General features: G+C 44.8%; 1 protein-coding gene and 1 pseudogene across 5 annotated transcripts in view; both read left to right on the top strand.

Annotated features, from left to right (window-relative positions):
• LOC137628299 (heterogeneous nuclear ribonucleoprotein A3-like) overlaps positions 1–15,872 on the top strand; it is a 68,235-nt gene that overhangs the window by 17,640 nt on the left and 34,723 nt on the right. The gene's annotated exons all lie outside the window — the stretch shown is intronic.
• Positions 915–1,101, top strand: LOC137630012 (small nucleolar RNA U3; annotated as a pseudogene).

Below are 15,872 nucleotides of genomic sequence, written 5' to 3'. Positions count from 1 at the left end.
TACTGTAACCTCACTTCCCTGTATATAGTTTTAAACTATCATAACAAGGCCAATGCTACTGTTGAGTAGTTTCTTTCTCAGGTCCCACTTTTGCATTGTTTTGCAGGACCCTCGTATGTTTTTATACACTTATTTATAAAAAATTTTAGTGTTGCATGACATATGTTAGTAATGTCAAAACTACGAGACACCATTATTCTTGCAGTATTTAATAACATGAATACTTTTCGAGTTGAGGGTTTGTAACTGCAAAATGATTTTCACCCTTAGGAATTAATTTAGTTTCCATAACCACTCATCATTTGTATCCAAGACCTGTTTTGTGGCCACTGTTCATCACCACATCAAAAGTCTTGTAACATTTAGAATTTGCTGTCATTAATATTTTGTTTCTATTTGTCTGAACAGTTTAGTATATATTTTGACAAAATCCCAATTGTAGTGCATACTTTTGTTTCATGGTTACCATCATAATTTTAGATGAACCAAGATTTTAAAGAATAATATTTCCTCTCAACATGACCTTATATCTGAAAGCAAAAGCAAGCTAGTGAATAATATGTCAAGTATGTAATAGGCTTCACATTCTAATTCAACTTTTATCACCTTTATATTGAAGGGCTTACTTAGTAGGGACCCTTTTACCAAACTTGTACATTCAACAGGTTCCAAGCATGTCGCTAATACCTATTCATAATTAATTGCATTTTAGAATAACTGAACTTAGATGCTAGAGAGAGAGGCTACCTACCTGGTATCAATCTACGGTATTGACTGAAAATCCAAAATTTTAAAGGTTGAAAAAAGATTGAAAAAACTGAATTAGTTTCTATAGTATAGTGCAACCTTGTATTAGTTATGATTTTGGAAATGACTTATGTAATAGATCTCTTTAAAACCAGTGCAATAGTTCCTCGTTTAAGCGAGCGTGTAACATAAAATAAGCCCAACACTTGGAACGAGTTCAACCCTGATGATGAGGTTGAGTGTCGTCCTCTGAGCGGGAGTCCGCTCTTGAATATTGACTTTCTGCTGAGCATTGAAGAACGTTCCCTCATGGGCTCACCCTCGAGTGGAGGAGGACGACACAGGCTGGGTGGTTCACTCCCAATCCACTATTGGGTCTTATGACTTTTTCTTAAAATTCCCTTCAGGGAATAAGCCTGAGAACAACAACATCTTCCTGACGGCCAGGTACATTCCTGGGAAGAGGAACGTGTCGGAGACAGACTTAGCAGAAAGGGCCAAGGGCTGGGGACCGAATGGTCTCTACACCGGGAGGTGGCGAAGGCAGTGTTTGAGAAGTGAGGGATCCCCCTGCCTAGATCTGTATGCTATTAGACTGAATGCGAAGCTTCTGGTCTTCTTTACCCCAGCACCAGCCTTTACAGTGGTGTTGGAAGACTGTGTTCCAACACCGTGAGACGAGCTAAACGAATACGTTTTCCCCCCTTCAGCCTACTCCATCAGACCATCAACAGGCTACGAAGGACAAGGCACGCGAGAATGAAGCTAGTAGCTCCGCGGTGGCCCGAAAAGGAATGGTTCCCCGACCTTCTGGAGCTAGCGGTAGAGCCTCTCTGGTCCCTTCCACTGAGACAATAGCTGCTACGGCAGCCACACATCCCGAGGCTCCACGAAAGACAACCAAGCCTCTCCCTTCACACATGGGGATTATACAGTGTCTGTTAAAGAGGGAGGGCTGCACCAAGGGGACTGCCGTGCAGATGGCGGGTGACCTTAGGGAGTTCTTGAAGGTCATATACCAAGCGAAGTGGGCTACCTTTGGGAAGTGGTGCACTAGGATTCAAGCCTGTCAACGCCTTGATCCCCATCATAACCGACTTCTTAGTCCATCTACGGCTTGACCGGGGTATGTCAGTGCCGGCCGTGAAAGGCTTCCGATTGCCCTTGTGGCAGGTCTTCCTCCTCAAAGGGCTGAACCTGGGATCCTCTAAGTGGCTATCGGTGCTCATAAGAGGTGTCGAGCAGTTATGCCCCCCCCGCTAGCTCTCCGAGGCCCCACGTGGGACATCGCTAAGGTGCTCAACTCACTGAAGAAGCCGCCCTTGAGACCCTGAGGCTGGTCACAGACAGGGAGCTCACGCTGAAGAACCACGGTCTCTTAGAGGATCGCTCTCACAATAACGGATGGAAGGATCTGATGTTCAGGTTCATCCCCTCCTTTATAGACTAAACACAGAACCTGGCAGTGGCGTACCCTTGACTCAATTAGTTCTCTGTCGCTTCCATACCCAGAAGAAGTGACCTGGAAGAATGACTATTGTGCCCGGTCCGAGTGGTGCGTACCTTTTTAGGACGTTCAACTATTAGGAACCTGTTTGTGGCTAGGGGGAAGTTGAAGAAGGCAGTCGCTAAGAACACTATCAAACGGTACATAGGGTGTACTCGGCGAAAGGTGATCCCTCGCCCAGATCCGCTTAGCCGCAAGACGTCATTGGCATCAGCACTTCACTGGTCTAAGAGAAGAACATGGCAGTTGGCTAGGTGATGAGAGTGGGAGTGAGGAAGGGACAATTGACCTTTACAGTGCACTACCTGAAAGACTGTTCCTTCAGGTCTCAGGAAGGGTTCAAGCTTGGGCCAGTTGTGGTCGCTCAACTTAAAATCTAACAGTGTCATGTGTATTGCATACTTCGTGCTGAACGGTGAGCGGTAGTGTGTGTCAAATCCCTATCCCCTCCCCCTTGCTTATTGCCATAATATCAGGAAGACATTGTCTTGGTGAGTGTTCCACCGACTCATTTCAGCCTGCCCCTTCTCCTCAATCTCCAGTTGCACCTCTCTTACCGGGGTCCGATTTCCCCTCCTCCTAATTCTGAGTGCCCTTGAGAGTGGTTCGTGGTAAGGAGAGTGTTGGAACAAATGACAATTTCTACAAAAATTGTATTTTTAAATATGTAACTTCCCTGGTAGTTACATATATTTAGCTTTAATCTTGCGCTTCGACGCGTCACTACAGAAGATTCAAATTTGTGGCGATCGCTGCCATGACAGTAGGTGATCATACATGAGCGCCATCACTCGTAGGCTATCAGAACCATTCCCAACATTCTTCAGAAATTCTCTGTTGTTGATCGAGTCAACACCTCGGGAATTCATTTCGTGGATATATTACTTTATTCTACAATTTTAAATATAAAACTTACCCGCTGGTTATATACTGTAATGGCTAAAGTCTCCTGACGCCCTGGCAGAATTTTAAATCTCGCGCTATCGTATATATACCAGGTGTATACCAGCGCCCTCGCGGTACCACAGGTGGAACTACACCCACAAGCCTCAGATCTTTTTCTGCCGCTCTGCTGGCTACATATAGAAAATTTGCTCGCGCTGTTTTACTCTGTTTGGTCGTATTTGGTGATGTACAACCTTTTTTGAGTTTGGGCTATCGTTTAATTGTTCTCCTTTTCATTTAATCTTGAAATCTTTTGGTTCGGGGTTATTTTCATTAATTTAACCTTGTTTTTTGATTGTCGGTCCTTCTTTTTACCATTCAATATGGCCGACCCCTCCCCTGTTATTCGTAAGTGTGTTAGTGAAGGGTGTCGTGCTCGACTCCCTAAGGGTTCTATTGATCCACACAGTATTTGTGTTAAATGTAGGGGGAAACCATGTTCTTTTAATGATAGATGTAATGAATGTTTTTCATTGACGGAATCTGAATGGATAGCATACGAACGTTATGTTAAAAGACTAGAGAGGGACAGGGTTAGGCGTAGTTCGTCACGATCTGTTGATGTAGCCTTATCTAATACTAATGATCCTATTCCTTCCTCCATAGTGGTAGATCAACAACAGAAGGATCCTTCCCTTAAAAGACATGTTTACCGCTATTCTGGCTCTCGATGAGAAAATTGAGTCATTAGCAGCAGATAGAAATAAAAATTTTTCTGAATTACAGGTACTGAAAAATCGTGATTCTATCGGAAATGTGGAAAGTGTGTCTGAATTAAAGGTACTGAAAAATCGTGATTCTATCGGAAATGTGGAAAGTGTGTCTGAATTAAAGGTACTGAAAAATCGTGATTCTATCGGAAATGTGGAAAGTGTGTCTGAATTAAAGGTACTGAAAAATCGTGATTCTATCGGAAATGTGGAAAGTGTCTCGAATGTATTCAGTGTTGCGGAGGGTGCGTCTGCACGATCTGTCGTTCGCCCAGCCTACGACCTCTTTCGAGATCTCGAACCCATGAGAGAAGTAAAGTTGGACGGCCAAAGGGAACAAGAAGCTTCATCAATCGTGCAGACGTTCCTGCTGCCGTAGCACAGGTCGTTCACCCTCATCGCAGGAAAGATGAGGTTGGTACGTTATCCCCGTCCTCCGATGAAGGTTCGGGTAGTGAAATCTGGCGTCGTGCGTCCAGACCGCTTAAGAGATCGTATGCGGTCGTTCAGCGTCCAGAATCGCCTGCGCGTCCAGGCTGTAGTACGTGGGATTCGCCTGAACGTTTCCGTTCTCCCGACACTTGTACGCCTGCGAAATGCTCAGATCATGGCGTTCGTGTAGAGAATATACAATCAGATTCAGAATTTGTATCTTTGGCAGATGTTAATATTCATGCACCACCACTTTCTTCTGACTGGCTTTCGTCACCCGAAAAGCGTGGTGATAATGATGTTGATATTCCTTTGAGTAAGGAATCGAATGTACGAACGAATGATCCTAAGTGGTCAATGCTTTTAGACATGAAACAACAGCTCTCGTCGTTCATGGAGTCTTATCAACCGGCTGTTGGCAGTGCGATTGGGCGTCAGACATCGGACCAGTTGTCGCACAGGCGGCCTGTGGTCTCTAATGCTGACGAGTTATCGCACAGGCGGTCTCCCATTCGCAGTGCTCAGCAGCAGGTTGATATAGATGAGTCACGTCAGAGAGTTGTTGCTAAACAAATATCGACTTCCGAACATGGTGAGGAACGCCGGCGTCGGCAAATGGACGCAATGCATCGCCGTGATGACTCTCAAAAGTCAACTTTCGACGCTATGAAGCGTCAGCGTCAACAGCACGACCATCGTCAGTCTACTTATGACGGCATTGAGCGTCGGCGTCAACAGCAAGCGGACGCCATGTGGCGACATTCGGCAGTTGACTCCTGATTCCAAGCGTCATTCAGTTCAACAACAAGCGAACGCTAAGCGTCCACGCGACGATTCTCTGCAGTTAACCATCGACGTCGAGCGTCAACCTGTCCATGTCACACATCAGTCGATCTCTACCTCTCCTCTTCGGTTGGATGCAGTTAGTGATTTTGGCAATCAGTCTCATTCAGACTTTGTTCCTTCAATTCAGGCTGCAGCAGTTGCTGCACTGCCAGAAGATGAACTTGAAGAAAAGTCCGATGTGGACGAACCTTTAGAGGAAGTTTCTGATCATGAAGAAGATAAACATTATCAACATGCTGTTGATCTTAGAAAATTTATGTTAATTCTTACGGAGGGTTTTCCTGAACATTTTACCCCTGTGGCCCCTCGTTCTCCTCCATCAGAATTTATCTTGGGTAAAGCAACCAAAGTGCCTGTTTATACTAAGATGGTGCTTTCACGTTCTTCTAAACAGGCCTTAAAGGTAATGGGTTCCTGGATGGACAAGAAGAGAGCTATTGGCAAATCAGCCTTTGCTTTTCCTCCGGCAAGATTGGCCTCTAAATCCAGTGTGTGGTACGAGACTAGTGAAGTCCTGGGCTTGGGATTTCCTTCTTCTGCCCAGGGGGATTTCTCGAGTTTGGTGGATTCGTCTCGTCGTCTGGCCTTAAGGAAAACAAAGGTATGGTGGTCAGTGGCAGAGTTCGACCATTTACTTAACCCTTTTACCCCCAAAGGACGTACTGGTACGTTTCACAAAACCCATCCCTTTACCCCCATGGACGTACCGGTACGTCCATGCAAAAAAATGCTATAAATATTTTTTTTTTCATATTTTTGATAATTTTTTGAAAAAATTCAGCCATTTTCCAAGAGAATGAGACCAACCTGACCTCTCTATGACAAAAATTAAGGCTGTTAGAGCAATTTAAAAAAAATATACTGCAAAATGTGCTGGGAAAAAAATAACCCCTTGGGGGTTAAGGGTTGGAAATTTCCAAAGAGCCTGGGGGTAAAAGGGTTAACTGTTTGTTTAAGGCCTTTGAAGTGCTGAATTTCCTAGACTGGTCTTTGGGAGCCTTAAGTATGAGGATATCCAATATGAAGGACACAGACACTAGTGGCCTTTTTCATTTGATGTCCTGCTTGGACAAAGGTGTGAGGGATGGCTCTAACGAGTTAGCTGCCCTTTTCACAGCTGGAACCCTTAAGAAAAGGGCCACTATGAGTTCTTTTCTCTCGACGGGGGTTTCTCCTTATCAGAAAGTGGAACTATTGTTCGCTCCTTTGTCTTCTACCTTACTTCTGCAAGATTTGGTAGGAGAGGTTCCAACTGCTCTTACCCAGAAGGCCGCGCATGATTTGATGACCAACACGGCGAGGAAAGTTTTGCTTTCTACCTTTACTTCTCGTAAGCCTAAGGAAGCCTCTACGGGTGTTCGGCCATCTCAGCCCTTTTGTGGTAAAGTTTCCGGAAGGGGTTCTTTCAAACCAGACAGCAGAAAACCTAGGAGCAGAGGAACCAAGGCTGGCCGAGGTAGAGTCTGACTGCCCTATCCTTCAGACAGCAGTGGGTGCCAGGCTGATCTACTTCTGGAAGGCCTGGGAGAGGAATCGTGCGGACCCCTGGTCCGTTCAAGTGTTAAGGGAGGGTTACAAGATCCCTTTCTTATCGATTCCTCCATTTGTAACAGATCCGGTGGATCTTTCGCCCAAATACAGGGAGGGTCCGAAGAAGCAACCCATGCGGCTTCAGATGTCTCAATTATTAGAAAAGCAAGCAATAGAGGAAGTGCTGAATGTAACATCTCCAGGGTTTTACAACCGAATTTTCTTAGTCCCCTAAGAGTTCGGGGGAGTGGAGACCGGTTCTGGACGTAAGTGTTCTAAATGGTTACGTCCAGAATACGACGTTTACAATGGAGACTCGGAAGACAGTTCTTGCAGCGGTAAGGAGGGACGATTGGATGGTCTCGATAGACCTCTAAGATGTCCATTTCCATATCCCAGTATATCCCAACTGCAGACGTTATCTGAGATTCATGGACGGGAACAAGGTCTTCCAATTGCGGGCTCTTTGTTTCGGACTCGGCACGGCCCCTCAATTGTTTACAAAGATCATGCTGAATGTAGCAAGCATGCTGCATTCGAGGGGGATCAGGGCCTCCCTGTACCTGGACGATTGGCTGATAAGAGCCTTCTCAGCCGATTGTTGTTTGAAGGACCTAAGAATAACTCTGGAATTAACCAAGGAACTGGGCCTCCTGGTGAGTTCGAAAAAATCGCAACTGACTCCATCCCAGGAGATTCTTTATTTGGGAATGGAGATTCACAGTCGGAGTTTTCGGGCTTTTCCGTCGCCTGTGAGAATACAGTCAGCTCTCCAAAAGATCCAAGCTTTTCTGAAGTTCGTGACTCTAGGGAGGTTACATTTGCGTCCCCTTCAGTTTCATCTCGATTGTCATTGGAAGAAAGGGGACAGTCTCGACAGAGAAGCAGTTCCCATCACGAACTCCATCAAGTCTCATCTTCAGTGGTGGAACAACGAACACAGACTGAAGGAAGGCTTGTCTTTACATCAGAAGAGCCCAGACCTCGTGTTGTGTTCCGACGCCTCAAACTCGGGGTGGGGGGCAACACTGGGGAAGAAGGAACTCTCGGGAGCTTGGACAGTGGAGCAAACATCTCTCCACATAAATCAAAAGGAGCTTTTGGCAATTCATCTGGCCCTCAAAGGCTTCGAAAAGCATATCAGGGGCAAAGTAGTCTAAATCAACGCGGACAGCACTACAGCTCTGGCCTACATAACAAAACAAGGCGGGACCCACTCGTGGACTTTGTACGAGATAGCAAGACCTCTTCTCATATGGGCAGAGGAAAGGAAAGTAACTCTCTTGACTCTGTTTATTCTGGGAGTCAACAATGTGAGCGCAGACTGACTCAGCAGGAGGGGTCAGATTCTACCCACGGAATGGATTTTACACCGAGACGTTTGCAAAAGTCTGTGGCATTTATGGGGTCGTCCTCTCGTGGATCTCTCTGCAACCGCAAAGACAAAGAGACTGGAGTGTTACTGCTCACCAGTACCAGATCCCGAAGCCTTCCACATAGACTCCTTTCTAATGAATTGGTCGCACATGGAGGTTTATGCTATTCCCCCATTCAAGATTCTCTACAAAGTGATACAGAAGTTCGTATCTCACGAAGAAACCAGGATGACGCTGATAGCTCCGTTCTGGCCGTCAAGAAGTTGGTTTCCAGAGGTATTGGAATGGATGGTAGATGTCCCGAGAAGCCTTCCCTTAAGACCAGATCTTCTCAGACAACCTCATTTGGCTCGAAACCATCTAAACCTCCGAGCTCTACGTCTGACTGCCTTCAGACTATCGAAAAACTCGCTAGAGCTAGAGGATTTTCGAAGAAGGCAGCCAAGGCTATTGCGAGAGCAAGGAGGTCTTCCACCATTAAGGTGTATCAGTCCAAGTGGGAGGTGTTCAGAGAATGGTGCAGGGCTAACATTATTTCTTCATCCAGTACCTCTCTAACCCAGATAGCGGATTTCTTCATAGACCTTAGAAATAAACACAACTTCTCGTCATCTACAATTAAAGGTTACAGGAGTATGTTGGCGACAGTTTTTAGGCACAGGAACTTAGATCTTTTGATACCACCAAGAAAATTCAATCGGCTCCTCTTGCCTGTAATTTGGATGTGGTGCTTAAATTTCTCATGAGTGACAGGTTTGAGCCTTTGCACTCTGCTTCTTTTAAGGATTTAACTTTAAAAACTTTGTTTCTGGTTAGCTTAGCCACTGCTAAAAGAGAAAGTGAAGTACACGCTTTAAGCAGGAACATTGGTTTTCTGGATGGAAAAGCTATTTGTTCCTTACAACTAGGGTTTTTGGCCAAGAATGAAAATCCGACTTGGCCATGGCCCAAATCCTTTGAGCTCCCTAACCTTTATGATTTGGTGGGAGATGAGTTGGAGAAGGTGCTCTGTCCAGTAAGAGCATTGCGGTTATATGTGGACAGAACGAAAAATCTGAGAGGTGACTCAGACGCTCTGTGGTGTGCAGATACTCATTAGTAGTATGGGAGGAAGGGTAACCTTGATCACGGCTCCCCTTCTAATTTGCTACTCTTTCCCCTCGAGGCGAAAACGCTATTCGGGGTGAAGATTGCTATGTGTTGTATCAAGATGTACGTCCCCTAATTTATGCAATATCCTTAAGAGAATTTTAAGGATATTTGCGCCAGGAGTTAGAATTCTGGAGACCTAAAGGTAAATTCTCTGGGAATATCACTGTAGTTCATATATCCCTTGGAAGCTACTTATAGGAACCTTCCATCAGGACGACATGGTTATCTCTCCCAAAAATAGATTTTTCGCTTGGCTCAAAATCCGTTTACACCTTCGTTTTTTCCCATGAAGAGAATTCATGAAACTAAATCAATATCAATTTTTTTCCTTTAGTTTCAGTATCTGTTTATTATCAGAATACAAGATGCTATTACACGAATAAGGCAGAGTACTGTGTGGTTTTAATTTAAAGTTAAAGTATACTATGAAAAGGAGAGGAAATTTATGGAAATCATAACTTGGTGAATGAAAATGTGAAGGGAAAACCTGAAATAAAGAGCAATGAAGTGTATGATATTACAAACTTATGACACTCAATCAGTTTATCTTTATACAGTAATATTGAAAGTGCTCCGATAAAGGTACGAAATATGGAATGCTGTACGTGTCAAAATAGGCAATTCAACTCCGTCAGCATGCTAGACCGTGCCCACACACGCACGAGACTGATGGGCCATACTGCCAATCATGATGGGATTGGCCTGTCCAGTCAAACATGCTGACAGGATGAGAGGACAGGCTAGTCGTGTCGGGTTTATCCTGTTTACCCCCCATACACGTTAAGGATTGACGCGAACGCGCCAATTGCGATTAAATCAGCGTGCTAATCCTCTGCGTGTATGGCCAGCTTTACTCATCAACACCTCTTCAACCCATCCCCTCGGACCTCGCTCTCCACATCAGTGCACCCATGGATGCCTACGCCCACCTCCTCATGTTGTACCTGGAAGTTTTCCGTCCAGAAATTAGCCAAACGCCCAAGTTTCGCACCAAAAATGGTATTTATCACCATATCAAGATGACGGGTCCCCCAGTGTTCACCAGATTCAGGCATCTGGCACCGGATTGTCACTAAACACACGTTTGCTGAAATGGAAGAACTGGGCCTTTGGCAAAAGGGCTCAAATCCATGGTCCCCCAGTGTTCACCAGATTCAGGCATCCGGCACCGGATTGTCACTAAACACACGTTTGCTGAAATGGAATAACTGGGCCTTTGGCAAAAGGGCTCAAATCCATGGTCGTCACTCTTACACATCCTGATGAAGGATGGCCCACTGCATCCGTCGACAGGCACCTGAACATGCAGACAGAACCGGATCACTACTCCCTCCCAAACATTGCCTACGTGACCTACTTGCACAAAGCAAAGGTTTTCTCCATGCTCAACTTCATGAAGGGGTTTAATCAGGTGCCCAGAATACATCCCCAAGACTGACATCACCACTCCCATTGGTACATACACCATCAATTACTCCTGTTTTGGCCTTTGTAATGCTGGGATCACTTTTCAACACCTCATTGATGTCATCTTAGGGAGCCGCCCATTCTGTATATGCTATGTGGACGACATACTTGTATTCTCTTTCTCCAAAGAGGAACGCCTCCGTCACGTATCGTGCTCGACCGCCTACAACAGAGCGGCCTTGTAGTCCAGTACGACAAGTGTACCTTCGGCATCAATGAAGTATCGTTAGGCCACCACTGCATCACTTCTGAAGGAGTCCACCTTCTCCGTGAGAAGGTATCAGGTTGTTCAGAACTTCTCCACTCCCTTGACCGTCAAAGCACTGCAAGAATTTCTGGGCATGATCAATTATCATCACCATTTCCTGCCAGCCATCGCCGCCACTCTTGCTCTTCTCAATGCCTCCCTTAAAGGCAAGCCAAAAGACCTGAAATGGGACCCCTTTCAAGAAGTGGCCTTCTGTAATGCAAAGAATGTTTTATCAAATGCTGCTACTCTGACTTTTCCTGTTCCACATGCTCCTCTCCTCTCCACTGATGCCAGCGACATTGCTGTTGCTTCAGTACTCAAGCAGGTGGTCATCGGCTTGCCTCGCCCATTGGCCCTCAGTAGAAAACTGTCCTAGGCAGACTCCGGCTACTCTACCTTCGACTGCGAATTGCTGGCGGTGCAATTTGCTCTCTGTCATTTTCGCCACTTCTTAGAAGGTTCGTCATTTGCACGAACCACATGCCTCTAGTGCACGCCTTCACACAACAGTCCATTGCCTGGTCCGTCCGTCAACGCCGATATCTCTCCTCTGTAGCTGAATACAATTGCACCCTTCAACGTCCCTGGGAAAATGAATCCTGTTGCTGATGCCCTGTTAAGAAATATTGTCCACCTTTCACCTGGGATTACAACACCTTGGCAGAAGCTCAATGAAAAGATCCAGAGTACCAACCATATAGGACATCCGGCACATCCCTTTGTTCAGAAGATATCGCCCTCGACGATTCCAACACCACCACCTTCTGTGATGTCAATACCTGCAGATCACGACCATGGATACCTGCTCCCATGCGCCGACAAGCGTTTGATATCATTCATGGCCTTTCACATCCCTCGCGCCAATCTATTGCACAGCTACTGAAGATAAGTTCAGTTGGTATGGTATTACTAAGGATGCTAAGGATTGGGTATGTGCCTGTACTTCATGCCAAATTTCAAAAGTACATCGGCACAGGGATTCATGAGTGGGCACCTTTCCTCAACCCCAGCGTCGTTTTGCCCACATTCACATCAACGTAATAGGTCCCCTACCCACATCACAAGGACACCTTTATCTGTTTACCGTCATCGACCTCTCCACTCGTTGGCTTTATGTAGGCTACATATGCCATACTCTCAGTGTTGATAGAGAGATTTGGTATCCTTGAGCATATACAGTATATGCCTTACTCTTGGTGTGGATAGCGAGATTTGATATCCCTAAGCATATTATTTCTGACAGGAATACAGTACCACTTTCCTCTCTCAATTGTGGACATCATTAGCAAATCTCCTGAGAATCACCCCACATCAGGATACGACGGATTAAGGGGGTGGAATTGGCCAGTTCTGTGACAGTCAAGCTTTATTCATTGGCCTGATGCCTGATGAATTTCCTTCCTTTTAATAATAGAAATTTGTTAAGGGGTTGAAGAGAGCCATAGCACCCCCTTCTATTTAGCTTGTGCTTTTGTGTTTTTTCCTATTTGCAAAGTGGTTTGTACCAACACAATACAAACCGTTTTGCTTTGCTCTTGACTGTGGATATATTACTCATGTGAAAGCTTAAACCAGCCTTAAATGTTTTAGTGAGGTTTAAAAGCCCACCGCTGTTTTGGGGGTGGGTTAGACTAGCTCGCACACCCCGCTTATGTGACGTCACCTTTATTTCCCGACTTCTTACTCTGGCATCTCTTTCCTTCCCCTGTTGTCTTTGCTCGTTTGGTCTCCTCCTGAGGAAGAACGATAAAGAGAAGTGACCGACTGATCCCGGGACAACCCTTAGATGCGGACACTGTTGCTTCCTTTAACAAAGCAACAACGCTCACGACCTGGGGAATCTCTCCTGCTATTGCTACTCTTGCTTTCCCTGAGGGCTTTTTGGTGTCCCCACTAGGAACGGCTTTCGGAGGAGCTTCAGTTAGGGGCACAGTGGGCAGCCTCCCCATGGGTTGACAATGGTCTTCCCCTCCAAGACTGGGGTGGTGTCCCTCCAGAGCTTCTCATGTCCTTAGCTGTAGCATCTTCTGTATCTACTCCTGAATAGTTCCAGGCTGGGGCTCCTCGTAGTCCCAAGCAGTCTGGTGATCCTTTCAAGGTGATCTGGGAAGCTGACTATGGTCGGACTTCTGAGTTTGCTTACTATGCTGTGCACCCTTAACCTGAGTTTGCTGAGCGTGTCGAGCTCCTTCAGCATGACAAGTGTCCCGCTCCTCCGCCCTTTGTTGTTGAGCACCTTTCTTGTTTGCAAGTTAGGCCCTCTTCTCCCAAGTGGTCACCCTCTCCTCCCCAGGGGTTTTGGAAATAAATGGTTGATTTGACAATGCCTAGGTCCAGCTCTTAGGAGCACTTGTACACTAACACAATTTGGCCAGTGTTAGATGAAATACCTGTAGAAGCTTCCCGTGGCAGAAATTTGCATGTTGATAGTACTTATAAAAAGTTAATGTCTTTAAATAAATATGAATTTAAAGTGTGATGATTTTGTTAGGAAATGTCATTTGCTCCAACACGAATACAAACCCTTGTCCTTTAATTGGAGTATGATTTCAGCTTAGCTGCTGTTAAGATTTGTAAAGAGGTGTCAGTAGTTACTGGCCGGTGTCCAGGAAGCCCCGTCCCTTTGCCAGCATGCTCACTTAGCTTTCAGTTGCATTGAGTAGGGTTGTACTCTGCGCTAAACAAAGCTTGACTTTTTATTAATGCCATTTATTTTTTCACTTTCCAGATTCATAGTGGGTGTAAATATCGAATTCTCAAGGAGCTGTCGTACTTTGGTAAACCTGGTCACAATCACTGTCAGTTTATGAGCCTGCAGAGAGCATAACTGTTCACAGTTATCCCCCAGCGACAAGTGCAGAGCATGCCTGCTTTCACAATGGTCTGTTTGGCAGGTGGAAGAAAGAGTCCTAGACTGATTTTTCAGCTTCCAGGTCTTCCCCTAAGTTGGGGAAGTCTCCTGGCTCTTGCATCCTGCCCTCTGATGCTTGAGCTTCTACACCTTCTTCACTTTCCTCTAGTGCAGAGTTGTCTGGACGAAAACCAAAGAAGGAAGGCGACTCTAACCTGTCATTGAGGCAGGCTTTGGAAGAGGGCCCCTTGAAGTGAGGCCACGCTTTTAATTGCTGATGGTGACACCTCCAGTGACCGGGTCCTAAGGACTTTGTGACCTGCCTTAGGTATTAAGGTTTTTTATCCATTGAAAAACTGCTTTGGGCCTTACAGATCACAGGTAATAATATTAATAGTAATAATACAGACTGCAAGGACTGGCTACCACACCCCAATTGTTCACTTGTTTGTTTAATCTTTTCTTGTCTTGGCCTCATGCTAATGGCATTCCTCTGCTGCAATACCTGAACGATAGGCTGATTTTAGAGGCAGCTGTTCAATGCCGAGACAAACTCCTCAGCTTTTGCCACGGTTTTAGGATCGTGATAAATCACCAGTCCCACGCCCAAGCAGCGGAGGGTTGCCGGGGAATGCAAATATACTGCAGCAGTGAGAGTTTCCATCTGACGACTGCATTAGCAGACACAGGAAAGTAGCTTGAAGTTTCCTCTCCTAGTTAGAATTACTTGCTCGACAGAGAATTACTTGCTCGACAGTGGCAACAACTACAGTACCATGACATCTCTTGTCTTAGGAGAAGCTTGTTCTTCACGGGTGTCTCCATCAGCAGTTCCTTCAGTAGTCTAAAGATACACCAGTCAACTTCCAACTATCCCCCAACAATCCCCTTCACCATCTTGTTCCAGTGGAGCAAGAGGTATGGGAATGTGGAGTGACCTTCCAGAAATACTTCTGTTTACATATTTGCCCTGCACAACTGAGGAACCAGACTGCCTTGGATTGCTGGTCTGAAGAAGAGAAACACTTACACATCAATCAAGTAACCTTCTGGCAGGACTTGAAAGCCCTTGGCTATGTATTGAGTTGTGTAGATAAGCTACTTTCAGACACATGTACATCTCAGTTTAGGTATTAGTAAGTTTAGTGGCCTATGCCTTATTCAAAGAATTATTAATTTGTCCTTTGTGACCTGGTTGTTGAAAACAGACTTCATGACAAAACTCCTGACTTCTGGTATCAGTTATAACTATACTGTTTTGGCAAATTGATATTTTTGTATTTTTGGTACATTTATATATGCCTCAAAATAAAGTTATATTGTACATGTATAACTTCTCCAAAGCAACTTTTATGAGAAGTTGCTTACGGCCACAAGGTACCCCTTCAAAAGCTTATCTGCACCAAGATTTATAACCAGCAAAATGAACATTGCCCCCAAGTCCTAGTCCTTCCATTGCCAGTTGCTCAGTTTTTGGAGTCGGGTATCTTGTGATCCCGCATTAATTTAGACTTGTTTTGCTATCATCATTGAAGGCTTTTTTTCATCTATTATTAAGTCTGATTGTGGTTTATGATCTTAGGAGTATTATGGATTAATTTTCTGTAATTGTTTATTTCAAGTGTTAAGTAGGCAGTCAAGGCAATATTTCTGTTTTAGAAATAAAATATGCCTTAGTACTTCATAGTGGTTCTTAGTTATTGTTTGTTTTTACTTTTTATAAATTAAATGCTGTTTAATGAAATGGAACTGAGTCATAAGGATGTGACATCTCCATTTTTTTCTTTTTAATTACTGTATCCATCATACATCTATTTCATCAGCTACAGATTTTTATGGTCGTCAGTCTGGCAGGTCAAGTTGTGAAGGATATACAGTAGTGTCACTTACCTTTCTTTTCTGTTTCACAGCTAAGAATTTTGGATGTATACAAGAGTAAAGGGTGAAGTATTGAGAATAATTCTGAAAGTTTCATTAATGTTGAAACTTGTCACAAGATAAGATGCCACTTACCCATTAATTGGAAATCATATATGATTTATGCTATATTCCTAAGTAG

Source organism: Palaemon carinicauda, chromosome 2 (assembly GCF_036898095.1).
Source record: "Palaemon carinicauda isolate YSFRI2023 chromosome 2, ASM3689809v2, whole genome shotgun sequence".
NCBI classification, from domain to species: Eukaryota; Metazoa; Arthropoda; class Malacostraca; order Decapoda; family Palaemonidae; genus Palaemon; species Palaemon carinicauda.
The sequence above is the reverse complement of the archived record's forward strand: the minus strand, read 5'-3'. Positions and strand labels throughout refer to the sequence as shown.